Source organism: Phocoena phocoena, chromosome 1 (assembly GCF_963924675.1).
Source record: "Phocoena phocoena chromosome 1, mPhoPho1.1, whole genome shotgun sequence".
Taxonomy (NCBI): domain Eukaryota; kingdom Metazoa; phylum Chordata; class Mammalia; order Artiodactyla; family Phocoenidae; genus Phocoena; species Phocoena phocoena.
This window is the reverse complement of record NC_089219.1, coordinates 94,531,733-94,541,556: the sequence shown is the minus strand read 5'-3', so window position 1 is coordinate 94,541,556 and position 9,824 is coordinate 94,531,733.

The window sequence follows — 9,824 nt, the reverse complement described above, 5'->3', positions numbered from 1 at the left end:
AGCGGCTCCTTTAACCCTGTCCGGTCTGAGCGAACAACAGACGCCCTTTGGTGACGTACACGCAGAGGTGGGGTCAAATCCAAAGCTGAGCCACTCGGAGCTATGAGAACAAAGAGGAGAAAGGGAAATCTCTCCCAGCAGCCTCGGAAGCAGCGGATTAAAGCTCCACAATCAACCTGATGTACCCTGCATCTGTGGAATACATGAATAGACAACGAATCATCCCAAATTAAGGAGGTGGACTTTGGGAGCAAGATTTATGATTTTTTCCCCTTTTCCTCTCTTTGTGAGTGTGTATGTGTATGCTTCTGTGTGAGATTTTGTCTGTATAGCTTTGATTCCACCATTTGTCCTAGGATTCTATCCGTCCATTTTTTCTTTTTAATTTTTTTTCTTAATAATTATTTTTTATTTTAATACCTTTATTATATTTTATCTTACTTTATTTTATTTTACTTTATCTTCTTTCTTTCAAATTTTCCTTTCTTACCGCCTTCCTTCCTTTCTTCCTCCCTCCATCCCTCCCTCCTTTCTTTCTTTCTACTTCTACTAATTCTTTCTTTCTATTTTTCTCCCTTGTTTTCTGAGCCTTGTGGATGAAAGCTCTTGGTGCTGCAGCCAGGAGTCAGTGCTGTGCCTCTGAGGTGGGAGAGCCAACTTCAGGACACAGGTCCACAAGAGACCTCCCAGCTCCACATAATATCAAAAGGCAAAACTCTCCCAGAGATCTCCATCTCAACACAAGCACCCAGCTTCACTCAACGACCAGCAAGCTACAGTGCTGGACATCCTATGCCTAACAACTAGCAAGACAGGAACACAACACAACCCATTAGCAGAGAGGCTGCCTAAAATCATAATAAGTCCACGGACACCCCAAAACACACCACCAGACGTGAACCTGCCCACTAGAAAGCCAAGATCCAGCCTCATCCACCAGAACACAGGCACTAGTCCCCTCCACCAGGAAGCCTACACAACCCACTGAACCAACCTTAGCCACTGGAGACAGACATCAAAAACAGCGGGAACTACGAACCTGCAGCCTGCAAAAAGGAGACCCCAAACACAGTAAGATAAGCAAAATGAGAAGACAGAAAAACACACAGCAGATGAAGGAGCAAGATAAAAATGCACCAGACCTAACAAATGAAGAGGAAATAGACAGTCTACCTGAAAAAGATTTCTGAGTAATGATAGTAAAGATGATCCAAAATCTTAGAAATAGACAAATTGCAAGAAACATTTAACAAGGACCTAGAAGAATTAAAGATGAAACAAGCAATGATGAAGAACACAATAAATTAAATTTAAAATACTCTAGATGGGATCAATAGCAGAATAACTGAGGCAGAAGAACGGATAAGTGACCTGGAAGATAAAATAGTGGAAATAACTACTGCAGAGCAAAATAAAGAAAAAAGAATGAAAAGAACTGAGGGCGGTCACAGAGACCTCTGGGACAACATTAAACACACCAACATTCGAATTATAGGGGTTCCAGAAGAAGAAGAGAAACAGAAAGGGCCTGAGAAAATATTTGAAGAGATTATAGTTGAAAACTTCCCTAATATGGGAAAGAAAATAGTTAATCAAATGCAGGAAGCACAGAGAGTCCCATACAAGATAAATCCAAGGAGAAATATGCCAGGACACATATTAATCAAAGTACCAAAAATTAAATACAAAGAAAACATACTAAAAGCAGCAAGGGAAAAACAACAAATAACACACAAGTGAATCCCCATAAGGTTAACAGCTGATCTTTAGGCAGAAACTCTACAAGCTAGAAGGGACTGGCAGGACATACTTAAAGTGATGAAGGAAAAAAACCTGCAACCAAGATTACTCTACCCAGCAAGGATCTCATCCAGATTTGATGGAGAAATTAAAACCTTTAAGACAAGAAAAAGCTGAGAGAGTTCACCACCACCAAACCAGCTCTACAACAGCTGCTAAAGGAGCTTCTCTAGGCAAGAAACACAAGACAAGGAAAAGACCTACAATAACAAACCCAAAACAATTAAGAGAATGGGAACAGGAACATACATATCGATAATTACCTTAAATGTAAAGGGACTAAATGCTCCCACCAAAAGACACAGCTTGACTGAATGGATACAAAAATAAAACCCATACATATGCTGTCTACAAGAGACCTGCTTCAGACCTAGAGGCACATACAGACTGAAAATGAGGGGATAGAAAAAGATATTTCATGCAAATGGAAACCAAAAGAAAGCAGGAATAGCAATTCTCATATCAGACAAAATAGACTTTAAAATAAAGACTATTAGAACAGACAAAGAAGGACACTACATAATGATCAAGGAATCGATCCAAGAAGAAGATAGAACAATTGTAAATATTTATGTACTCAACATAGGAGCACCTCAATACATAAGGCAAATACTAACAGCCATAAAAGGGGAAATCGACAGAAACACATTCATAATAGGGGACTTTAACACCCCACTTTCACCAATGGACAGATCATCCAAAGTGAAAATAAATAAGGAAACACAAGCTTTAAATGATACATTAAACAAGATGGATTTAATTGATATTTATAGGACATTCCATCCAAAAACAACAGAATACACATTTTCTCAAGTGCTCATGGAACATTTTCCAGGATAGATCATATCTTGGGTCACAAATCAAGCCTTGGTAAATTTAAGAAAATTGAAATTATACCAAGTATCTTTTCTGAACACAATGCTGTGAGGCTAGATATCAATTACAGGAGAAGATCTGTAAAAAAATACAAACACATGGAGGCTAAACAATACACTACTTAATAACGAAGTGATCACTGAAGAAAACAAAGAGGAAATTTAAAAATACCTGGAAACAAATGACAGTGGAGACAGGACGACCTACAATTTATGGGATGCAGCTAAAGCAGTTCTAAGAGGGAAGTTTATAGCAATACAGTCCTACCTTAAGAAACAGGAAACATCTCGAATAAAGAACCTAACCTTGCACCTAAAGCAATTAGAGAAAGAAGAACAAAAAAACCCCAAAGCTAGCAGAAGGAAAGAAATCATAAAAATCAGATCAAAAATAAATGTAAAAGAAATGAAGGAAATGATAGCAAAGATCAATAAAACTAAAAGCTGGTTCTTTGAGAAGATAAACAAAATAGATAAACCACGAGCCAGACTCATCAAGAAAAAAAGGGAGAAGACTCAAATCAATAGAAATAGAAAAGAAAAAGGAGAAGTAACAACTGACACTGCAGAAATACAAAAGATCATGAGAGCTTACTGCAAGCAACTCTATGCCAGTAAAATGGACAACCTGGAAGAAATGGACAAATTCTTAGAAAGGCACAACCTGCCAAGACTGAATCAGGAAGAAATAGAAAATATAAACAGACCAATCACAAGCACTGAAATTGAAACTGTGATTAAAAATCTTCCAACAATCAGAACCCCGGGACCAGATGGCTTCCCAGGCGAATTCTATCAAATATTTAAAGAAGATCTAACACCTATCCTTCTCAAACTCTTCCAAAATATAGCAGAGGGAGGAAGACTCCCAAACTCATTCTACGAGGCCACCATATCCCTGATACCAAAACCAGACAAGGATGTCACAAAGAAAGAAAACTACAGGCCAATATAACTGATGAACATAGATGCAAACATCCTCAACAAAATACTAGCAAACAGAATCCAACAGCACATTAAGACGATCATACACCATGATCAAGTGGGGTTTATTCCAGGAATGCAAGCATTCTTCAATATATGCAAATCAATCAACGTGATACTCCATATTAATAAATTGAAGGAGAAAAACCATATAACCTTCTCAATAGATGCAGAGAAAGCTTTCGAAAAAATTCGACACCCATTTATCATAAAAGCCCTGCAGAAAGTAGGCAGAGAGGGAACTTTCCTACACATAATAAAGGCCATATATGACAAACCCACAGCCAACATCATCCTCAATGGTGAAAAACTGAAAGCATTTCCAGTAAGATCAGCAACAAGACAAGGTTGCCCACTCTCACCACTCTTGTTCAACATAGTTTTGGAAGTTTTAGCCACAGCAATCAGAGAAGAAAAGGAAATAAAAGGAGTCCAAATCGGAAAAGAAGAAGTAAAGCTGTCACTGTCTGCAGATGACATGACACTATACACAGAGAATCCTAAAGATGCTACCAGAAAACTACTAGAACTAATCAATGAATTTGGTAATGTAGCAGGATACAAAATTAATGCACAGAAATCTCTGGCATTCCTATACACTAATGATGAAAAATCTGAAAGTGAAATCAAGAAAACACTCCCATTTACCATTGCAACAAAAATAATAAAATACCTAGGAATAAACCTACCTAAGGAGACAAAAGACCTGTATGCAGAAAATTATAAGACACTGAAAAAAGAAATTTAAGATGATACAAATAGATGGAGAGATATACCATGTTCTTGGATTGGAAGAATCAACATTGTGTAAATGACTGTACTACACAAAGCGATCTACAGATTCAATGCAATCCCTATGAAACTACCACTGGCGTTTTTCACAGAACTAGAACAAAAAAAATCACAATTTGTATGGAAACACAAAAGACCCCGAATAGCCAAAGCAATCTTGAGAACAAAAAACGGAGCTGGAGGAATCAGGCTCCCTGACTTCAGACTATACTACAAAGCTACAGTAATCAAGATGTTATGGTACTGGCACAAAAACAAAAATATAGATCAATGGAACAGGATAGAAAGCCCAGAGATAAACCCATGCACATATGGACACCTTATCTTTGATAAAGGAGGCAGGAATGTACAGTGGAGAAAGGACAGCCTCTTCCATAAGTGGTGCTGGGAAAACTGGACAGGTACATGTAAAAGTATGAAATTAGATGACTCCCTAACACCATACACAAAAATAAGCTCAAAATGGATTAAAGACCTAAATGCAAGGCCAGAAATTATCAAACTCTTAGAGGAAAACATAGGTAGAACACTCTATGACATAAATCACAGCAAGATCCGTTTTGACGCACCTCCTAGAGAAATGGAAACAAAAATAAACAAATGGGACCTAATGAAACTTCAAAGCTTTTGCACAGCAAAGGAAACCATAAACAAGACCAAAAGACAACCCTCAGAATGGGAGAAAATATTTGAAAATGAAGCAACTGACAAAGGATTAATCTCCAAAATATATAAGCAACTCATGCAGCTCAATAACAGCAAAACAAACAACCCAATCTAAAAATGGGCAGAAGACCTAAATAGACATTTCTCCAAAAAAGATATACAGATTGCCAGCAAATACATGAAAGAATGCTCAACATTATTAATCATTAGAGAAATGCAATTCAAAACTACAATGAGATATCATCTCACCCCAGTCAGAATGGCCATCATCAAAAAATCTAGAAACAATAAATGTGGGAAAGGATGTGGAGAAAAGGGAACCCTCTTGCACTGCCGGTGGGAATGTAAATTGATACAGCCACTGTGGAGAACAGTATGGAGGTTCCTTAAAAAACTGCAAATAGAACTACCATATGACCCAGCAATCCCACTACTGGGCATATACTCTGAGAAAACCATAATTCAAAAAGAGTCATGTACCAAAATGTTCATTGCAGCTGTATTTACAATAGCCCTGAGATGGAAAAACCTAAGTGTCCATCATCGGATGAATGGATAAAGAAGATGTGGCACATAAATACAATGGAATATTACTCAGCCATAAAAAGAAACGTCATTGAGCTATTTGTAATGAGGTGGATAGACCTAGAGTCTGTCATACAGAGTGAAGTAAGTCAGAAAGAGAAAGACAAATACCGTATGCTAACACATATATATGGAATTTAAGAAAAAAAAATGTCATGAAGCACCTAGGGGTAAGACAGGAATAAAGACACAGACCTACTAGAGAATGGACTTGAGGATATGGGGAGGGGGAAGGATGAGCTGTGACAAAGCGAGAGAGAGGCATGGACATATATACACTACCAAACGTAAGGTAGATAGCTAGTCGAAAGCAGCCGCATAGCACAAGGAGATCATCTCGATGCTTTGTGACCGCCTGGAGGGGTGGGATAGGGAGTGTGGGAGGGAGGGAGACGCAAGAGGGAAGAGATATGGGAACATATATATATATATATATATATATATATATATATATATATGTAACCTATTCACTTTGTTATAAAGCAGAAACTAACACACCATTGTAAAGCAATTATATTCCAATAAAGATGTAAAAAAAAAAAAAAAGACAAGTATTTTCTTTTGAGTTATCTGTAAGTTTGTTATAGTTGCCCTTGTTTTTCTTTCCTATGCTTAGACATATGTTTATTCCTTTCATTTTTTTCATCTATTTTCTCCATTCTTGTTCCCAAAATGATTTTCAGAGTAAGATGTTATAGCAGCAGTTTACATGATAACAATTATTTGGCTTGTCCAATACTTTCTGTCCGTCTGAGTTATGCACCTTTCCCCTTTCCAGTGGTGTGAGGAGAGGAGGGAGTAAGTTGAGCTATGGCAGATATGGTTTCTTTGTAATGGAAGAAGTCAGACGAAGAGAATAAAGCCAAGATTAGCAATTTTGAAAATGTGGGAAGATTCTGTTGTTCTATCCTTGGACTTCCACTGCCTCTAAGGTCTAGCAGCGTTCCTGCTATTGCATAATATTGTTCAAGTTGGGTTTCTGTCACTTGCCACCCCAAGTGCTGACTAAATTCAAATGAGAAGGAGTTTAAATATTCAATGACCTCATCTTTTGATTACATTTGTGGTGATCTGGTGACTTTAGAGTTTCAATTTTATAACTTTTAACGTTGTGGTATATATAAGACTTTGATTATTTCTAGTAATTATCATATTGTTTTGTTCAATACTTGATGGTCAAGGTCTAAATAATTTTTTTGGAATCATAGTAGTTGAAGGGAATTGGAGAGGGCATATTTGTCCACCCCAACCTACAGAGAATAACTCATCCTTCAAGGTTTAACTCAATACTTTCACTGAGATTATTTTCCCACAAAGAATTAATTACTTCTTTCTCTTTAGAACATTTTTTCTATGCTGCTAGTATAGCATCTAACACTTTATATGGGTGTTTGGATTGATGTATAAAATGTATGTTGTGGGGTCTTTGGCTTTATAGTTCAATATGTAGCATATACTTACCTAGCATTCTCTAAATATTTGATACATTTATTACATAAATGAAAAAAATTATTAAATTTAATTTACACTATGGAAACTAAGATAAAAATGAGAGGTACAAAGGACTTTAGAAATCATCTAATATAAATTTCTTAGTTTATAAATTTGTGAACTGAGGGCTACAGAGTTGAAATTTTTTCCAACCTCACACGCAATTAATTACTAGCAAAATTAGAATTAAAGCACAGCTCTTCGTTCAGCTACACCAGGTTGTAACTTTAAGAAGGTGTTTTCTCACATTAAACCTGTGTAATGCATTCATGCTTTGAGAAAAAAGAGAGCTCATATACCCAAGGAGGGTGGCCCTCGTCATCCTCCATAAAATTGCTCAAAATGGATACCCTTGATTTCTCATTTGGTGAAGACTGTCTTGACTTTGTAACCCCGAAGGGAGCACATTATTCTGAGCATGTGTCATTTAATAGTATACTGTCTATTCTGTGTTTGAAATATTTAAATTGGCATACAAAAATTCCTTTATGTTGGAGATGTTTAAAAATCAGGTATTTAAATTAAAATTATGGGTCTGTTTTGGATGTTTCAAATGTGATTCACATGTTTGATCAGCCTTCTTGGTGAGATTATACATTCTCTTTTATTTTAGAGCATTGTATAATTGTCTTTGTGGTTTAAGATATAGTTGTAGTTGGGAATTTCCAAGTGTGTTATTTAGGATCCATGTAGTCTTGGTGTTCAACTTTTGTAATGATGGTGGATACCAGAGAAGACAATTTTGGCACTGAATAGGAGCCCTGATAATAAGAGACTGATAACATTTTGGCCCAGGTGGGCATTGTCAAATGTTGATTGCTTAAATGTTGATGTCCTTAATGTATCAAGAACTTTTAAGGGGGAAGAAATGTACTTCTGAGGATCAACACCTCTAAATCAGAGTAATATCTCTTTTGATAACAGATTGTGGAATGTGGCTTCAGATAACAGAGGAGATGAGAAAAGTCTAATCTGAGGGTGAATTATAATTGAACTTATGGCAATATACAGATTACCTATATGAATCTTCATGAAAATTTACTCTTTTCAACTGAAGTTGAGGCATTCATTACCTATTCTCAAGCTGCTGGTGTGAATCACAAGTTCTTTCTTAAATTCTGTAAACTGGATAGGACTGATGGAAACCTCATGGATACTACATATACTATAAGGATTTCTGGTTCAGGTACCAGTCATGCTGTACTGCAATCAGTTTAGCTGCCGAGATTTTAAGAAGGGGACAGATAGACACACTTGTCCATCTGTGTTGCCTGTGACCTCCAAGACATTCAGGAGAGAACTGAATCCCTACATTTATTCCAGGGCCAGTGATCAACTTTATTTCATTATAGGATTTTGTTTCTCTACATTATTATTTTTGCAACATTATATCAATAATTTAAGAAACATTTTTGCTCATGTGTCAGCAATATATTTCAAGTATAACTTTTATTAAATATTTATAAAAACAAACATTTTATTTTTCTCTACACACTTACTAGACATTTTTTTCTTGGTATATATTGACATGATACATTTTTTTTTAAATTATGAGTATAGACAAACATACTAATGCTCTTGAAGGCGAGAGATGAAAACTCATATTCCAACTACATTTGAGAAGACTGACATATTTTATGTTTCATAATTATCTTTAAAGTTCCCAATTGCATTACTGTTCAAAAGACTTAATTTACTACGTGTCAATGAAAGAATAAAAGAACCTCCCAGACAACTGCTATTTCAGATGAGAAAGTATTTCATTCCTTTGTGCTGTCAGGATATAAAACTTCCATGTGAAGGACGTTTTTAACCTTCTTTTGTTGTACTCAAAGTCATGGCATCATTTTGGTCAAGGTTAACATTCAACAGAAGCATAAAATATTAATTTAATAAAATTTTCCAGTATGTAGATTTTCTGTATTTATTAATTGGCAACGTCTTTAGGTCTTTTTCTCTCAAAAGTATTTTACAATGTATGAAAGCAATCTCAAAACTAGCTTGACAAAATTGATCCATCTCTTGAGAATTTTACTACCTACTGAGATTTTTTTAACCCTTCTCCCACATTTCCTGTTCTTTCACCAAAGGATCACTTCATTCAATATCTTATATTGTACCCTCGATGACCCTTCTCACTATGTGCCTTTTGGAACTACTAGGGAGAGTTTGATAAATTGATAATAGCCTGGGGGAATGGCTGCTGATTTTGTTCTTCATCTGAAATCGCTCAGTAGCAGAAAGCCTACCTCCTTATAAATTTACATCTGGGTCATTTTCAATCTGCAAATCACATTAACTATAAACCTACTTGCATTTTCATTATATAATTTTTTACATTTGTTTTTGGCTATCTTTTTCGGATGGCAGTACAGAGACTTGTTTTAATCACAGGTCTAGGTTCATGGCACACTATCATCAGTCCTCATTTTATTTTATTTTAATTAATTATCCCTTTCTTCAACAATCACTGGTCCTTTTCCTCTTTTGCCCCTTCCTCTACCCAAAACACTCCATTTTGTTTAAGGTTATGTACATTTGTATATTCTATCCTGATGGAATATTGTTTTGAATATTTGAAAAAAAATTATGTAAATGGTATTGTATCATAGATTATAGTTCTCTTTTGGT